The following is a 19,160-nucleotide window of genomic DNA, read 5'->3' as shown; positions in this document are numbered from 1 at the left end:
GGTCACTGTCAGCACATAAAGAACCGGCTCCCAATGACCTGTGACATTTCCAAATGATGAAACCCTTTCTCATAATCAGATGATAATAATGGGGGCAGGTCACTAGATTATGGAGATGCTGGTCATGGTGACAAGAACCATTCAGTTCAAAAAATAATCACTGAACCTCTCCTTTGTAACAGGCCCTCTGCCAGGTGTTGGGCAGTAGTACCTCCTCATTGCACTGTGAACTATTTATAGTATTTTTTTGTTATTTTATTAGCATTTATAAGTCCATATCTAATAAATTTGGGTCAAAGAGCTCAAAAGAACTGCCTCCAGTGGGCAAAATCTTGATCTGACTGGTGATCTTTTCCCTCTCTCTTTCCCTCTCTCTCTCAGTCTCTCTCTCTCACACACACTTGCACACTCCTCTATTCTGTCCTCATCTGACAGGATACAGGAACGCAACACTCCCTGCCCTCATGGATCTTATATCATAGTGGGAGGAGGCAAACAATGCACCCAAATAAATAAATTACGTGGCTATTATTTATTGACAGGGGATAAGTACCGTGAAGAGTAATAGGGGAGGGAAATGGAATGAGCTGTGGAGGAGGGGAGGTTTCATGATTTTAAATACAGGTGGTTAGAGGAAGTCTCGCTGGGAAGGGACATTTGAGCACAGCCCTGAAGAGGGAGAAAGGGAGATCCCCATGGGTATTCTGGGAGGAATCCTTCAGGCACAGGAAACAGGGCCACCAGCGTGTCTGGAATGAGTGGGCGAGGGGAGCAAAGCAGGAGAGAGTCAGAGGAAAGTGAGGTGAGTAGATGGTCAACAACCACGCATATGTCTGCCAGGGGACCATAACAATGCCACAGAACGGGCAGCTTAAACAACAGACATTTATTTTCCCACAGTTCTAGAGGCTAGAAGTGCTAGATAAGGTGCTATCAGAGTTGATGTCCAGTGAGGCAGCTCTTTCTGACTTTCAGGCGGCCACCCTCTCGCTGTGTTTTCCCACGACCTTTTCTCTGTGAGAGAGATCTCTGGTGTCTCTTCTTTAAGACACCTGTCCTATTGGATAGGAACCCTCCCTTTTGACCTCATTTAGCCTTAATTATCTCCTTAAAGGCCCTAATCTCCCAATATAGTCACATTAGGGTTTAGGGCCTTGATATGGTTTGGCTGTGTCCCCACCAAAACTCTCACCTTGAGTTGTAATAATCCCCACGTGTCGAGGGCGGGGCCAGGTGGAGATAATTGAATCATGTGGGCGGTTTCCCCCGTCCCGTTCTTGTGGTAGTGAATAAGTCTCACGAGATCTGATGATTTTATAAGTGGCAGTTCCCGTATACAAGCTCTCTTACCCGCCGCCGCCTAAGCTGTAACTTTGCTCCTCACTCGCCTTCCGCCATGATTGTGAGGCCTCCCCAGCCACGTGGAACTGTGAGTCAATTAAACCTCTTAACTTTGTAAATTACCCAGTCTCAGGTATGTCTTTATTAGCAGCGTGAGAATAGACTAATACAGGCCTCAATGTTTGTATTTTGGGGGGATGTAATTCAGCCCATAACAATCCACAATTGCAGAATGTTGTAATTTAGAGTGAGGTCAGCGGTGGAGAGGCATGATTGCAGTTTCTTTTTGAAAGGATGACCTTGTTTGCTGGAGAGCTGGGACACCGGTTAGAATAAAATGGGGCAAGGTAGTGACGGCGGTGGACCACAGAATGTGTAGTATCTATTGTGCAGATGAATTTGAGCATAATCTGGATGAAACATTTGTCATGCCCTTGAGTTCTTCAGTGAGCCTCTTAATTCCTTTGTGTACTAACCTCTGATAAGACTGCTGTGTCTTAATCTGTTGTGAAATGAGTAGGGAATTTCAGATTAATAAAAATTAATAGTCAAAATATCAAAGCTTGCTAATGAAACTTTAAAATTTAGAATGAAATATGTTGCTTTATTCCTCATAGGATGACACTTTCATTCACTGGCAATCTAATAAGTTATCTTGAGCAGCTGGAAAAACAAGTTATAGAGTGCGTAACTGGGAAATCTATACGTGTATATTTTGATTGAAAAATCTGCTTTTCTCCCATCTTCATGTGGCTGGCTTTTTTGTGGCATTCAGGTCTCAGCTCAAAATCTCTTCCCCTAAGAGGCCATCCTTGACCACTCAATCTAAGTTATTTCCTGCTGTTACTTTCCATCCTATCACTCTGCTCTGTTTTCTGTCTAACACTTTTATTCTGATAGTTTCTTGTTTGTTGTCATTGTCTGCCTGCCCCTCCCAGAATCAGCATTAGAGGAAAGCAAGATCTCTGTCTTGTTCACCACTGTGTTCCCAGCATCTAGAACAGTGCCTTGTGCATAGTAAAAATTCAATAAATATTTGTAGAATGAATGAAAGAATAAAAGAAAAAACACAGAAACCCAGTCATGTAGCTAACCAAGACTTAGAAACCATGTAAGGGGAAAGAAATCCCTTCTGTGTAGTACAATGTTGAAGGTTGACAGGGACCACACAGTAGACAAGGAGCTGGGCAGATTTCAGGGCTAAAAGGTTTGTATTTTTGATAGTTTATGTGCAGATCTGGGAGTCCAGAGATTGGGGGTTTACATCTGCTCTATCTCCGATTCACCGAGTGACTACGGTACAAATCATTAACTTCCGCAAGCACTAGTTTCTCCATCTGTGCGGTGTTACCAGCTAGTTTAAACATTTAGAAACCTTCATTGGCAAATATGACTCTATTTATGCTTTTTCTTTCGGGAGATTGAGTGCTTTGTGGGAGCGAGCCCTGCTTTTCCCTTTGGTTTCTGAACTGCATCTCCTTGGCAGGCAAGTGATTAATTCTCCTGGATTCCTCTTTTGCTCCCTTTCCCAGCCTCTCCCAAATAGTGTCCGCATGCAGTGATCACTTTGAGACATGCTTTGGATTGTCATTCTTTGCCTCCATTCCTTTTTACTTGCCATCTGAGCTAGATGAATCCACCAGCTTTCCACCACGCAGATGCTTAAGCCTGTGTCAGTACCAGAGGGAGGCATATAGCTTTTCCCCCTCTCCCACTTGATAGTACTCAGACTTAACGTCTTTTTCCCAGATCCAAGATGCTGCTCATGCAACTCCAATTTTCCTTCCCTGCCAACCAGATCTACTCTGCCAGGAGGAGGCCTTGGCCCTATGAACAGATGTTGGATAACTTTCTTCTTGACTTGACTGCATTTTCACCCCTTAAAAGTCAACCTTCCTTTTAGGTTTGGCTCTGGGCTCTGTCCTCTAGCCCTGCCTGACTCTGAAGCTAGAGGGATATTGGGCATGACAGTTAAGGACTTACGCTTTGGACTCAGCCAGACTTGGGTTAAAATCCTAGGTACACTACTAACTCTGTGACCTTGGGAAAGTTACTCAACCTCTCTGAGTCTCAATTTCCTCATCTGTAAAACAAAGATCAGGAGGGTTTGTAAGAATTAAATGATATGATATGGGCCAACAATTTGGCACAGAGCCTGGCATGCAAGTCTGGTAGTTGCTGTTATCAATTACTCGTGCCTTCTTCATGAAGTCGGGAAAACCCACCTGATAACATTCCATGCTTACTCTTCTTCTTGGTTCCGGGGTTGTTATTGAGGGCTTAACATTTTGGTTTAAAAAATTAATCTCCACCATCCTGAGACCTCTAATTGGTGCCATTAGACAATCAAACAGTTTCACCTTAGGTATATTATCTACTCATCATCTTGCCTTTGACAGCTAGTGTTGTTGAGGTACTTTGGCTGATGCTTAGAAATGCAGTCCTGGAAAAAGAAAGTGTGCTATCTAATGTCGTGCCTACACAGACAAAATCAAAGATAAATTGATGTAATTTCCTGGAGAATGAGGATCATAAAGGCAGCTGATCTGGACAATTCCAATTGGATTATAATGTGAGAATATATGATGGACTACTTAAATTTTCCTCAAATGTTTGGTATTAGGAATATCTTTAAAAATTATTTCATTCTGAAACTGGCCTGATCTAATCTTTTCCATGAAAAGAATGTTGTATTGGCTTCTCATACAGCCCAGATTGATGAAATATTTGCTTAGTCCCATGGATGGAATTTCCTCTAAAAAAGGAAATATCTCAACAGGGACATTTAGTATATGTTTTCCAACTTATCATGTAGTGCGGCAGGTTTTCTTCGGTGGCATGTAGTGGTACTTTCTGATTTTAAGCTCTAATTTATCTTGCAGATTAAAGCAATGAAAGGGGTCAGAATCTATTGGTGTTAAGAAGTCAGCCTCAGCACTAAGAGAAAGAAGGAAAGAATGAAGGAAAGAAAGAAAGAACAATGAAAGCATTGTAAGAAATATTTATACAGCAAATGTTACAGAGAAAAACCCCAAACCAAAATGTATTTCAAAAAATGTTGGAAGAAATGTTGTATCTTTTTATGTGCTTAAGAAAACAGTTAAAAAGAACTTCACAGCATTGGGTCTATTAAGCACATTTATTCCAGTGATTTCCCAGATATTTCCAAGTTCCATTTAAAACAGAAGTCTCCTATCAAGGAATCCTTTGAAATTATTTACTCTTTTATGGTTGTAAAGTATGGAAATGTAATGCTTTTAATGGAAACCCTAATAAACGGCACATGCTACAAAGTGTCTACTGATGTACTTTATAGGTTAGGATTCTTACATCACACTGACTTGCCAGTCTACATTCCTGGTCCAGTAATTGCGCCAGTGATGTAGAAGAGGATACGTGGAAGGGAAAGTTCAAGCAAGAATGGCATGGACCATTTATGCTGACCAGAAAGATATGGCAGCCAGAGTGTATCTGATAGGCAGCAAACTGTGCCAGTAGCCTGGAACAGAATTATTTGGATTAAGGACTTTGTTTTGTTTAAGAGATGGTGAATTGGTGAGCACCATAACTTGAAAACAATTTTTCTTATGTTCAATATAAAGGAATGTTTTGTAAAAAACCTGACTGTGAATCTCAGAAATAAAATAGTATGTAATATTTTAGCACATATTTAATTGGCCACAGAAAAAGTAAAACCACTTGACTTATAAGGTTAAAATTGTTTTCTGGATAAAATCAACTCCCAATCAAGAATTTTTTTGTGTGGGGGGCGGGGACGGAGTCCTGCTCTGTCACCAGGCTGGAGTGCAGTGGCACAATCTCGGCTCACTGCAACCTCCGACTCCCTAGTTCAAGCGATTCTCCTGCCTCAGCCTCCCAAGTAGCTGAGATTACAGGCACTTGCCACCGTGCCCAGCTGATTTTTGTATTTTTAGTAGAGAAGCGGTTTCACCACATTGGCCAGGATGATCTCGATCTCTTGACCTCATGATCTGCCTGAGTCAGCCTCCCAAAGTGCTGAGAATATAGACATGAGCCACCGTGCCCAGCCCAATCAAGAAAATTTAATGTGCTCCTCCAAATGCATATTTTTATATAAAATAAATATATTATAAAGTTATATATCCTTAATTTTATTCTGCAATAATACTAGCAGTTCACAAATGCATATTCTCCCCCTGGCAAATCTTTTTTTCATTAAAATGTTTTTAAAATATTCTAAGTTGGGATATATTTTGGCTTAACAATTCAGGCATTCTGCATTAAATAGGAATTGATTTATTGACATTTGATAGATTCATACTCACATTCCATGGTTTAAAACTCTTATTAAAATGTCATTAATAATCTGTGGGTATATATTTCAAATAACTGTCATTATATTGAGAATAACTGTCATTAAACAGAGAGAATTAAATTTAATGGAGTAGTTACTAGATCTTTAAATACCAATGGGTGATTAGAAGCAGATTTATTGAGGGTTTAATTATGGATGAATAGATTCATGCCTTTTCAGCAATAAATTTATTTTATTTCCTTTGTTTTATTTTTCTATGTAAAGTAAATGGTTAGTAGGCATTTAAACTGGTATTGTATGAAAAGCTAAATGCCAATTATGTAGTATTCAAAATATACGGAATACATTAGACTCTTCAAGATAGTTCAAGACTGTACATTAATCCTTTGTGAGCTTGGAAAAGTCCACCCTTGGCAGAAACTCAGAGAAACCTAGAAATGAATGGCTGTTAGGAACAGAGGGATAAGAAATTCACCTGATTTTGTTCATATTTGCTACTTGGTATAACAGTTGACTAACTTCCTTTAAGATGTTTTTGATACTATGGGTAAAATATCAAAGGCGGATACTTTAATGACGTTGTTCAGAAACCTTAGCTTGAGTCGCTCAAATTCTCATTAGTTTGATACACTCAAACTCTCATGCTTTCCGTTTTGTTTCATTTTAAGTAAAAAGACATATCTCTCAAACTATCTGGAGGGGCTGATTTCTTTTCACTGCCCTTCAGCCCACCCCAACCCAAGTTTGGAGCATTTTGTTAGATCACTTTGATCTTCTGTTTGACTTCTGCTTCATGGAAAAATGCTCATAAACCTTCAGAGAAAGGCTTTCTTTACTTTTAGCTTTATTCAAGAATTATAAACAGTGGACAGATCTATAGCAAAACGATTTTAAGAGCACTTAGGACCCACATGCTAATTTATTTGCTCACCACCAAAAAGAGGCTTGTTTGGTAAAAAGTTTAAAAAGTTCAACTTTGCTTAGTGAAAATGAACTCCACTTTTAAGTGGCTAAAAGTATTGTGTTTCAGATTTCTTTTTTTAATATTAAGATCTCTAAAGCAACAATCTTCTTAAAGACGTTATGCACAAGGATTGACATGACATTTGAAATGGCTTCAAGAGTCCTGTTACTCTTGACATGCTGGCAAACACTTCACAGATGTGCATTCTTGTTGTAGCCATGTCAAGAGAGGACACAAAATCTGTGACTACAAACAAGTCTCTGCATGTCTTAATCCCAGGGTAATGGTAGGCCACGAGACATTAGGGTGAGGGCAACCTATTCCTTCTAATCCATCATTATTCCAGCCTCATTGCAGCTTCTCCACAAATTATGGGATTGACCCATTGAGCTCTACATTGTTAGATGTTGGATAACAACTGTGGTTTCAGATAAAAACAAACAAATGAACAAAATTATAAACCATTGCCATTTGGCATTTTGCAATTCTGAGAATGTCTTTCCATGTAGCAAGTGAAAAAGGATTAAAGACTGTTTACACTACTGATTTTTAAAAACGTAGTCCTCTAAACCTCTGTTGGGCTTGTAAATTTATGTCTCCTGGGCTGAATAAGTACTATTGAGAGATTTTATTTGGAAAATCACTTAATTTTATGTAAAAATATAGATTTCAGCTTCTCTTAAAAAGTCAGATCTGACCACACTAGCATTTTCTCTGGCAATATCAACTGAAAGTAGCTGTGGCTGCGCATTTTATAGAGACAGTTTAATTTTTATAATTTTCCTTACTCTTTAACCATGACACTGGGCTTCTTGACTCATTTACCCATGGCCCCCCAGTTGGCATTCAAGTCTTTGGCCCCTGTAGCGTACGATTACTTTGAAATACCAATACCGGTACTGATGTATGAGGGAGCCTGCAAAGTTTATGTTGCTATTCTGAATAGATGTTATCCATTCTGCAGAACTGGACCTTTTCTTTAGCAGGATATTATTATGATGAGACAGAAGGTATCAGGGAAATCTACAGAATATCTTTCCAATAGGTATAATTCGGTAACCTTAGTTGTTACCAGTGGAGTGAAGTGAGGTGAAGAATTATATTCTGGGCTCAGTGGAAGAAGCATCTTTTGCTGTGTTGGCATATAGTATACAAACCCTCAATAGAAAGCCAGTTCCAGGAGGACAGAGACTGGGGTTTCTTGTTGAATCCCATGTACCTATAAGAGTATTTGTTGCACATAGTAGGTGCTCAATAAATATTTGTTGAATAAACTAGATGGATTATTTGTGGAATGTCCAAGATTCAGTTTAAACAAGACATATAAAATAATCATTACTATTACTTTTTATTAAGTACCTTCTATGTATTAGGTACTTTGCAAGTATTTCATTTATTTCTCACAAGAGGTAGACATTGTTGATCCCATGTTATATATGGGGACGTTGTAATTTAGAGATTTCTAATTATCTAAAGTCTCGTGCCCAAAAACAGCAGTGATTTTTATTCAAGTCATTTTGACTTCAAAACTTGTTCTTTCTGTTGCTACTCCACATTTTCTTTTAAATGTAAGCTCATACTTTAAAACATTAAGCAAGAGTGATTATGAATAAGCTCTGTCCAAAGGACACCAAAACATCTAACGAATTGCTGACATTCATTCAATCAACTGTCTTGGCTTTTTTTTATTTCACAAAATCCACTGTTTGGCTAAGTTTACATATCAGTTCTGGACCTTGTGGGGGAGCAGGGTGAGTGAATTGAGCATGCAAAAGTTAATCTGTGAACCAGATCAGAAAGGGTATAAGACACACACCCCAGGTAGAACCAGATATTCAGCCTCAGGCTCTCCTCTAAGCTGCCAATTGGCCTCCCTGACCCCATCCTATTTCAGCAGAAAGCCTGAAGGGTTGAATTTCCTCTGGGCCTCCCCTTTGACCTCTGGTTTGTCCTACTATGGCTTGAAAGCCTAATTCAGACTTGCAAAGTTCTCAGTCGTCCTTGCTTCCTGCTGACTGTGTCTGCTTTGTCTCAGATCTTCATTTTTGTGTGTCTAGCTCTGGTGTGGTAATCTTACTCCAACTCTTGATTTCTCCCTTAGCTTGACAGTTTTTGGTTGTGTATTTTTGACCTTGCACAGTAGCCAGACCCAGTTAGTCCAGTCACAGGAGTGCAGCAGACAAGACTCAAGGCCCTTGACTTATAGTTGAACTCATTTGAAGTGATCAGTTTAGCATGAGACTGGAAGAGTTGTTTAACTTCTGTTTCCCATGATTCCATTTGCTTCCCCTTTTCATGGAGTTGTGGGGATAGCTTTAATGGTGCTTATAAAGTCATTAATTGAAAAATGATCATGAATCTAAGATAGTGTAGTAATAACATTTTTTAACTAAATTTCTATGAACTTAATGTCTAAAAAATAATTCTGTAGGTATAACACAAACAATATTCACACACAAAGGTCAAATAATTAGCCAGTTGCAGTGGCTTACACCTGTAATCTCAGTGCTTTGGGAAGCTGAGTCAGGAGGATTGTTTGAGCTTAGGAGTTCAAGACCAGCCTGGGCAACAGAGTGAAACCTTATCTCTGCAAAAAAATTAAAAATTAGCTGGGCATGGTTCTGTGTGGCTGTAGTCCCAGCTACTCAGGTGGCTGAAGTGGGAGATTGCTTGAGTCCAGGAGGTTGAGACTGCAGTTAGCCATAGTCATACCATTGCACTCCAGCCTGCGTGATGGAGTGAGACCCTGTTTTGAAAAAAATAAAAATCTAATAATTATGAAGCCCAGAGTGGAGAATCAAAACCAAAGCAAATGTAGAAAATGATTGAGCTGTGAAGTCATCTGGGCCTGGAATTTTCTTTGTTGGAAGGTTTTTAATTAAAAATGAATTTTTAAAAAAGATATAAGACTAATCTATTTCTTCTTGAAGGAGATTTGGAAGCTTGTGTCTCAAGAAATGTGTCCATTTCATCTAAGTTGTCAAATCTATGGATACATAATTGATTTTCTATTATCCTCTAAATAGCTGTAGGTTACATAGTGATATTTATTCCATTTCTGATATTTGTAATTTGTGTTTTCTTTTTTGTCAGTTTATTAATTATATTAATTAGTAATATTTCCCATAATTTTTCTGCTATCAGTTTCATTGACTTCTGCTCTGATCTTTATGATCTTCTTCCTTTGGGTAATGCTCTCTTTATCAAGTTTCTTAAGGCAAAAGCTTACATCATTGAGTTGAAATATTTCTTCTCTTCTAATATAAGCATTTCAGTTCTATAAATTTTCCCAAAACCATTGCTTTGACCACATCTTGCAAATTTTGTTGTCTTATGTTTTTATTTTTTATTCAGTTCAGAATATTTTCCAAATCTCCTTATAACTTCCTTTTTGATCTGTGAGTCATTTAGAAATTGGTTGGAATACAGAACAACCGCCAAGCTTTGTGCACTGGTCACTGTGAGCTTCACTCCTGTTTTTTGTTTCTAACTGACCCCACATGTTCTAGCCCTGTCAGTACTCCCAATGTTCTCTATGTGACAAGAGAAACAGTCCTCCCGCAAAGGAGGATTTTTATTTGCCCAGCAGTAGGAAATCTCTAATGATCTCTAATGGTCTAGACTTAGGATATATTCCTGCGCTTCCCCAGAAGGTTTTTCTATTCCTTTCCCCAGCTACAATGGGTCTCTACCAGTGCCCTGATGGTGACATAGTTTTGTTGTTGTTGTTGTTGTTTTTCCCTCAGCGGGATAAGACTTTTTTTTTTTTTTCCTGAGGAGAGAAAGAAATGGGTATATCTTCAAGCCTTTGCCTCAGTGGCTGCTCTTCTCCTCTGCAAGTCTGTACCACAGTGATGTTTTCTCTGGAATCTCATCCGGTCTTTAGGTCTTTAATTTTTCTCATGAGCGCTCAGCATCTGTGGAGAAGAGCCTGCAAGTGGATGTGAATTCCCCTTATGTTTGTGGCTCTCAGTAGTTCTATACTGTCACTCTAAACTGTATACCCTATACTATCCCATTTGACCTTTAACAGTCTGTTAAAAATGTTGGCCGATTTTTTTCTTACCAGCTTGGATGGTATCTGGTGTTTGCTGCAGGCAAGCAGGTACTCTCCTTGAAGGTACCTGTCTTTCTTTGAATTTCTTAAGTTAGTTGTGTCTGCCTTGTGACCATAGCCCTGTGATAGATTCAAGAGAAGTTATAATTTTCTAAATTATCTTTTTTTTTGTTGGTTATAAGTGTAGGATGATATTCTTTCCTGCTTTCTACATCCAATAAAGGATCCAGAAATACTGTTTCTTGATTTACAAGAAAATTTATTTCTAGGTTTTTAAAACATCTACAGGTAATAAATCTCATTTTATAGACCAAGTGTCAGCAAGGTCATTTTGGACCTCAAGTAACAGAAAACCCAATCAAAATACCCAAACCAAAAGTTTTAAATTATCTCATTTGAAGAGAACAGTGGAGGTACAAGGTTTAGTTAAACTTTTCAGCAATTTTGTTAGGGATCTAGGTTCTTTATATTTTTCCGTTCTGGTATTCTCAGGATATTGTTGTGTTCCCTTAGTGTAATTTCCCCCAGTGTCGCAAGATGACTACCAACGTTCTGTGCATCACATCCCTACAAACATGTCCAGAGCAACAAAAAAGCAAAAATAAATACGAATAAATCAATAAAATAAAAATATAAGAAAAATCAATGGACTCGTATCATTATATTTTAAGGAAAGAAAAATGTCCCAAGAAGTCTCTCAGCAAACTTTCTACATGTCTTATTTGACAGGGTTGGGTCACATGTCCACTGCTCAATCAATAGCTAGAAAAGGGATGGAACTATCAAATTTGATTTAACCTCATCAAAGGTCACTTCTGGGCTGGGAAGAGAACAAATTTCTGTGAAGCACCCAGCCACCTGACAGCTGAACAAAATCAGGATTCTATTTTTAGCAAAAAAGAATGTGGGTAATGACTGTTCAGTGATTAGTGTTGCCTAGTAAAGTCCATAGGCATAAAGATGACAAGCTTTGGAGTCAGATGTATCTCAGTTCAAATTCTGGCCCTTCGAACTTTGGCAAGTACAAAGTGCATAATATTTTGTAAACACTAAATATTTGGTATTGTCTTTTTTCCTCATTAAATTATGTTTCTTGGCATTTATTTTGCTATTATACCCCAGGAAGGGGAAATACCTTGTTATTATAGCCCAGGAAGGGGAAAGCTGCCTCAGGAAAACAGAAGAAATGATTTTAGTTATGGTTGGTGTACAGAAGATAGCAGCTATTGTTATCCTGCCAATAAATTGTAATAATACATTTAGCTGATGGCTTATTCTAATTACAGGTACTTTGTTATGGCTGCACTTTACATTTTGAGTAAAGATGGGGAAGAATTTCCTAGCTCAAGTGCAGAGTGGCAGGCCTTTAGCTGACCACGTTTTATGCAATAGCAAGGGACATGGTCATATGGCAGATATAGCAATTTATGGCTCTGCCATTAATTGGGAGGATTCTACATTCCTCTGTGTTCCAGGTGAGACATAGCTATGGAGCATGGTGGTCTGAAGAGGTGCAACAAAAGTAAGAGAGCTCTTCGGGGACTCATGTTTATCTTTTCATCCACAGTGATGGGACTATACAATGAATAGGAAAAATAATAGCACCAGCCGTGTAATAAACAGTTTAGATAAATCTACAAATACTCCTGTTTATCTCTCATTGTATCATAAGAATAAGATGGTGGTCAGGTTAAAGTACATTGCATTTACAACAAGACTCAAAACCAAATGAGTCTTATTTATTTATTTATTTATTTATTTATTTATTTAGACAGAGCCTCACTCTGTTGCCCAGGCTGGAGTGCAGTCGTGTGATTTTGGCTCACTACAACCTCTGCCTCCCAGGTTCAAGTGATTTTCGTGCCTTAGCCTCCCCAGTAGCTGGGATTACAGGCATGTACCCCCACACCTGGCTAATTTTTGTATGTTTAATGGAAATGGGGTTTCACCATGTTGGTCAGGCTGGTTTTGAACTTCTGACCTCAAGTGATCTGCTGGCCTCAGCCTCCCAAAGTGCTGGGATTACAGGCGTGAACCACCACACCTGGACAAATGAGTCTTTTTTGCAGATCAGTCACCAAATACGTTATTTTGCTTTGATTTTTCAAAAATGTATGCTTAGTTTTATTAATCTCAATGTTTATTTCCCCCAAGACCTTAGATCATGTCAGTTCGTTCTTAATCCTGGAATAGTTTTTCTATATCGAAAATGTCCTTCTGCAAAAATACAATGGAACCCCCACTCGTTATTTGGCTTGGATGCAGAGATTGATGATGCCACACATACACCGAGAGGACATGAAAAGTTTTGATACTTATATGATTGAGGCATTTCTGGAAGAAGCAGAAAAGGAACACCCATGGAATCTGAAAATGGCCTAAAAGACAAGGAAAGAAGATGGGTTTGGTGCTTTTACAGTGTTTAGGTGGTGGGTCTGGGCTGAGGGTTCCTGTGCAGGCAAAGGACTTATGTGGTTTGAATCTCTCACCAGTGCCAAAGGAGAGAACATCCAGAATTTCTTATCAGCTTACTGACTTGTGGGACAGGGGAAAGAGGGAGGGGTGAGGCCTAAAAGCTGACGGAAGTCAAACATCAGAAATGGAGTCAGACTTATTGTGAAAATGAGATATCTAGAAATGCACATCCTTGAATAGGGATGCACCAGATATTTGGGTCCTTTGATAGTTGGGTGAGAAAGTTATAGAAAGCAGGATGAAGAGGGGAGAGAGAAGGGAATGAGTAATCTAACAAAATCTTTTGCCAGTATGAGTTAATTATTTTGGTTCTGAATAAAATTCAAATGTATTCCTTTTGCCTACTGCCTCTTCACGATCAGACACCTGCTTGTCTGCCTGCCCCCTCACTCTGCCCCCTCAGTCTCTCTGTCATACACTAACCTTTGGCATCAATGAATGCCCTTTTATTTTTTAAAATGGTTTAAAATTATGATACATTTTACACATACAAAAGAAGTCTTGTGTTTTTTATAAACATTTAAAAAAATACATTCAGATATCCACCCACAACTTAGATTTTTAAACATACAGTTGACTTTCTTTCTTTCCTTCTTTTTTCTTTTCTGTTTTCTGTTTTCTTTTTTCTTTTCCTTTCCTCTCTCTCTCTCTCTCTCTCTCCCTCCCCCTCTCTCCCTCTCTCTCTCTTCCATTCTTTCTTTCTTTATTTTTTCAGACATAGTCTCACTCTGTCACCCAGGCTGGAGTGTAGTGGCATGATGGCTCATTTTAGTCTTGACCTCCTGGGCTCAGGCTATCCTTCTACTTCAGCCTCCCAAGTAGCTGGGACCACAGGCATGTACCATCATACCTAGCTAGTATCTTTTATTATTTTTGTAGAGATGAGGTCTCTGTATGTTTTCCAGGCTGGTCTCAAACTCCTGGGATCAAGCAATCCTCCCGCCTTGGCCTCCCAACATGCTGGGATTATAGGTGTGAGCCACTGCACCTGGTGGTTGATTTTCATTATTCGCAGTAGCAATGTCCTGCAAAGTCACTGTGAACACTGAGTTACTGAATACTGCACCACTGCTCTTAGGAGAAACACAGGGTTAGGTTCCTGTGAGCCTCAGATCAGTCACATTTTCATCAACCAATCGACGCCTAACTTTGCTTCGTGTGTGTTTCTGTTTAAAACACTGTATTTCATATATATGGTTAATTCATTAACATTGAACTCACAGCAACAGCACTATAACTTGACTGAATGAAGCTTAAATGTACACTTATTTTCTCCAAAAGGGAAAGCACAGCTTTCTTCACTTAGGAACACTAGACACTAGTACTTCAGCAAAACATTTGGGGGCTATTTTAAACAGTAAAATCACGAAGAAAAAGCACAAAAATGCAAAAAAAAAAAATGGCACTGGATAGACCACAAAAAGAACACTTGTTTAGAGTATGATAGATAAAAAGAAGGTAGAGCCTCGTTTCACTTCAGCTGGGAAAGTGTGCATCAAGTGATTCAAATTCTTCACCACTCAATGCTTGTCCACAAAGAACCGTGAAAGTGCTTCTTGTACTGATTTGGAGTCTACACACAACAGCAAGTAGGCAAATTTGCAACTGTGGAATCTCCAAATAATAAAGATTGACTGTTAAATAGTTATTAAATATATATTAAATATAACTATATATTAAATACATGTTAAATATAACAACTTGCCATTATTAAAGAAAAAATACAGACTAAGAGAATAAAGAGTGTGGAGAGGAAAAGTTTTGCTACCCAACAGGAAGCCCAATCCAGCAATGAGTCTAAGCTTTGGGGGATGAGTTTCGGAGGAAGAGAAATGGGGTAGATCTTTTAATACCAAAAAAAATTGATGTATTAATGAGAGTTCTCCAGAGAACAGAGCCAATAGGGTATATATATGAAAAGAGATTTAGTATAAGAAATTGGCTCATGTGATTATGAAGGCTGGCAAGTCCCCAAATCTGCAGAACCAGTTAGCAAGCTGGAGACCCAGCAGAGCCAATGATGTCATTTCAGTTCAAAGGGCATCAGGGTGAAACTCAGAAAGAACTGGTGTTTCAGTTCAAGTGCAAAGGCAGGAAAAAGGTGATGGCCCTGTTCAAAGGCTGTTAAAAAGACTTCTACTTGGGGGAGGGTCAGCCTTTTTGTTCTATCCGAGCATTTGATTGATAAGATGAGGCCCACACACTTTATAAAGGTCAACCTGCTTTTCTCAAAGTCCACCGCTTTAAATGTGAATCTCATCCAAAAGCACCTCACAGAGACACCCAAAACAATGTTTGATCAAATATCTGAGCATCTTGCAACCCAGTCAATTTGACACGTAAAATTAACCATCACAAGTGGGGACTGTTTCTGTCCCATATTAGGAAAGGCATGTCTCTGAGTATGGCTGACAGGCTGGAGACAGGAGAATCTGGCTTGGCTGGAGGTGGCAAGCTGAGCCTGTAGGATATCTACCTAGGGCTCAAGTGCCAGCTGCTATGCATGGGGTGTGTCGAGATTTTGTTTTCAGTCATGCCGCCACTGTTCAGAGTCTAGGTAGCCAGGTCAGTGTCACTATATTTGCCTCAGATTTATTGCTTTAGGAATAAAATGTTACAGATTTGGAGGTACTCCCTTCCAATCTTCTTTCCTCCCTCATCCAAAAGTACTCTAACCATGTTTCTATATTTTTACTACACATATATATACCCACAAATAACATGTTATTTTATATAATAAAAATTTTCTCTATTAAATCTATTATGTATATCTTTTTCAGTTTCTTTAAAAACTCAATATTGTGTTTATGGGATTTATCTATATTGCATATGGTGATGTGGTTCATTTTATAAATTACATTATATATACATATGTATATATATTTTTTGAGATGGAGTCTTGCTTTGTTGCCCAGGCTGGAGTTCAGTGGTGGGATCTTGGCTCGCTGCAGCGTCTGCCTCCCAGTTTCCAGTGATTCTCCTGCCTCAGCCTCCTGGGTAGCTGGGATTACAGGCGCATGCCACCACGTCTGGCTAATTTTTATATTTTTAGTAAACACCGGGTTTCGCCATGTTGGCCAGGCTGGTTTCAAACTCCTGACCTCAGGTGATCCACCCTCCTTGGCCTCCCAAAGTGTTGGGATTACAGGCATGAGCCACCGAACCTGGCCTACTTTATATTTTTACTAATCAATGTAAAATTTTTTTCTCCCAATTGTTCTACTACTATTACAAAATGCTACAGTGAATATTCTTATGCATGTGTGCAAACACCTCTAGCATTCACCAAGAGAAGTGTTGAGTACACGCATTTTCACTTTTAGCAGAAATTATTTCCCAAATGGTTGTACAGATGTACACTGCCACTATCAGTGAACACTGCTTTCTGTTGTTTCACTTCCTCATTAACACAAATGTTGTGAGACTTCTTAGTTTTTGCCAAATTGCTTGGTATAAAGTGTTATCTCATTTTTGTCTAATTTGTATTTTCCTAATCACTAGGGAAGTTGAAAGCTTTTCCATGTGGTTATTGGCCATTCACCTTCCTTTTGTTGTAAATTGCCTGTTCATGTCATTTACCCATTTTTCTGATTGTTTTTTCATATTTATTTATAGATTTTTAAAACGTATACCTTGTATAGTAATATTTTCTTGGGGATTTCTTCTACATCTTCTTCCAATAGTGTGCCTTTAAATTTTGTTAAGACAGTCTTTGCCATCTAAAAATTTTTAATTACTTTAATAAGGTAAATTTTATGTTTTATTTAGGAAATTCTTCCCTACTTCAAGATCATAAAGATTTTCCTCTGTTTATATCCTCAATATTGTTATCTCATAATATGAAAAATTTACATTTCATACTTAGGGACTTAATTAACCTGGAATTCTTTTTCATATAAAGGTTTCGTAGGATTTTTTTTTAAACCATAAGTATAGCCAGTGTTCTCAGCCTCATTTATCAGATAGCTCATTCTTTTCCCACTATTTGTTTTGCCTCTTTCAAGGGCCCCTGACACCAGAACTACATATACCACATTCTCTAAATGTGAATGTTTGTTTCTGTTGCATGAGTCCATCTGTTTATCCTCAAGATAGTATCACATTGTTTTAAACACTAAAACTCTATAACAAATCCTGATATTTGAGAGGGCAAGGTATCTCCCTTCATTTTTTTATTTTTCAAAGTTTTCTTGATGACTCTTGATCTTTCATTCTTCTATATGAATTTTAGGATTAGCTTGTCAAGTTTGGCAAAAATCCTGTTGAACTTTAATTAAATTTATAGGTTAATTTGGGAAAAATTATCAGTTTATGGCATTGAGTCTTTCTAACTATTAGCATTCTATAATTTTTCATTTATTTGTTGTTTATTTTAATACATATTTATATTTTCATTACAATGTTGTACATCTTTTTAAAAATTTATATGTTCCTTTTTTGCTGTCATTGTGAATGAGAGCTTTTCTTTAGTTTCATTTTCTAAATGAATGTTTATTAGGTATAGCATAGCTATTGTTTTTGTATATTGCTTTTCTATCCAGGAACTTTGAGGAGCCATCATTACTTTGATTAACCCAATTGTGGAATATCTTCAATTTTTTATGTAGACGACAATATCACCAGCTAATATTGAACATATTGTTTCATTTTTTCAGTTCTTATCACTCTTATTTTTTTCTGTTTCTGTATTTTTGTCCTGAATAGAAGCAGTAATAGTTTCTTTATCATGTTCCTGACTTTAAAGGTAATGCTTTTGATTTTCACATTTAGTATGACATCTGCTTTAGGTTGTTGACAGGTACTTATATCAGATTAAGAAAATGTCTTTTTATTGCAAATTTATTAAATGTTTTTTTCTTGCTTGCTTTTTTCCTTTCTTCTTTCTCTTTTTATCTTTCTCTCTCTTTTTCTCTCTTCTTCTCCTTCTCTTTTGCTTCCTTACTTTCTTCAGTTAAAAAGTAACAGATATTAGGTGTTATGAAAAGTTTGTTTACCTATGTTCATATCTATGTCTATTATACATTTTTTCTTACACTATACTGCACTTATGCACTTTTAATATCAAAGTTTTTCTAGCTTCATATAAAGGATATGGAGAGGATCTCCGTTTTATAGTTTCTGTAACTGTTGTGTAAAATAAGTTATCTGTTCTTTGAGGGCTTGGTATACTCTGTGAATCTGTTCCTTGTTTTGTAAATAGATTATTGACAATAACCTATCTACAAAATTTTAAAATGTGTATTAGTATTTTTTTTTTTTGAGATGGAGTCTCGCTCTTTCACCCAGGCTGGAGTGCAGTGGCGCAATCTCGGCTCACTGCAGGCTCTGCCCCCTGGGGTTCAAGCCATTCTCCTGCCTCAGCCTCCCGCGTAGCTGGGACTACAGGCGCCCGCCACCTCACCCAGCTAATTTTTTTTTGTATTTTTAGTAGAGACGGGGTTTCACCATGTTAGCCAGGATGGTCTGATCTCCTGACCTCGTGATCCGCCCGCCTCGGCCTCCCAAAGTGCTGGGATTACAGGCGTGAGCCACTGCGGCCGGCCGTGTATTAGTATTTTTTAGCTTAGTATTTCTCTTGGAGACAAGTTTAGTAATTTATATTTGACTCAGGATATTTAACATGCAAATAATATAGCACCCCATCAGAAACTGATTTAAGCAATACAGGTAGTTAGTATGTCAGATATTAAGAAGTCTAGTCTGGGGAATTCTGCAAAGTTGGATGATTGAGAGACTCAACAGTGTCATCAAGGACATAAGTTCTTTCCACACCTCCTCTTCAAGGAGTCTTCAAGGGGTTGACTCTCATATCCAGACATAGCAATGGTCAGAGGATGGACAGGGGTCTCTCTTCCTGTTCTGTCTTTTTAGGAAACTGTAGCAGACACCTCATCATACTTGGTTGGCCTGAAATAGCTCATGTTGTCACTTCTAAATCTGTTTCTGAGCAAAAAGACTTAGACCAGGATTCACAAGCACTTTCTGTAAAAAGCCAAACAATAAATATTTTATGTTTTGTAGACTAT

This window comes from Hylobates moloch, unplaced genomic scaffold (genome assembly GCF_009828535.3).
Source record: "Hylobates moloch isolate HMO894 unplaced genomic scaffold, HMol_V3 SCAFFOLD_12, whole genome shotgun sequence".
In the NCBI taxonomy this organism is placed as follows: Eukaryota; Metazoa; Chordata; class Mammalia; order Primates; family Hylobatidae; genus Hylobates; species Hylobates moloch.
Note: the sequence above shows the minus strand (reverse complement) of the source record.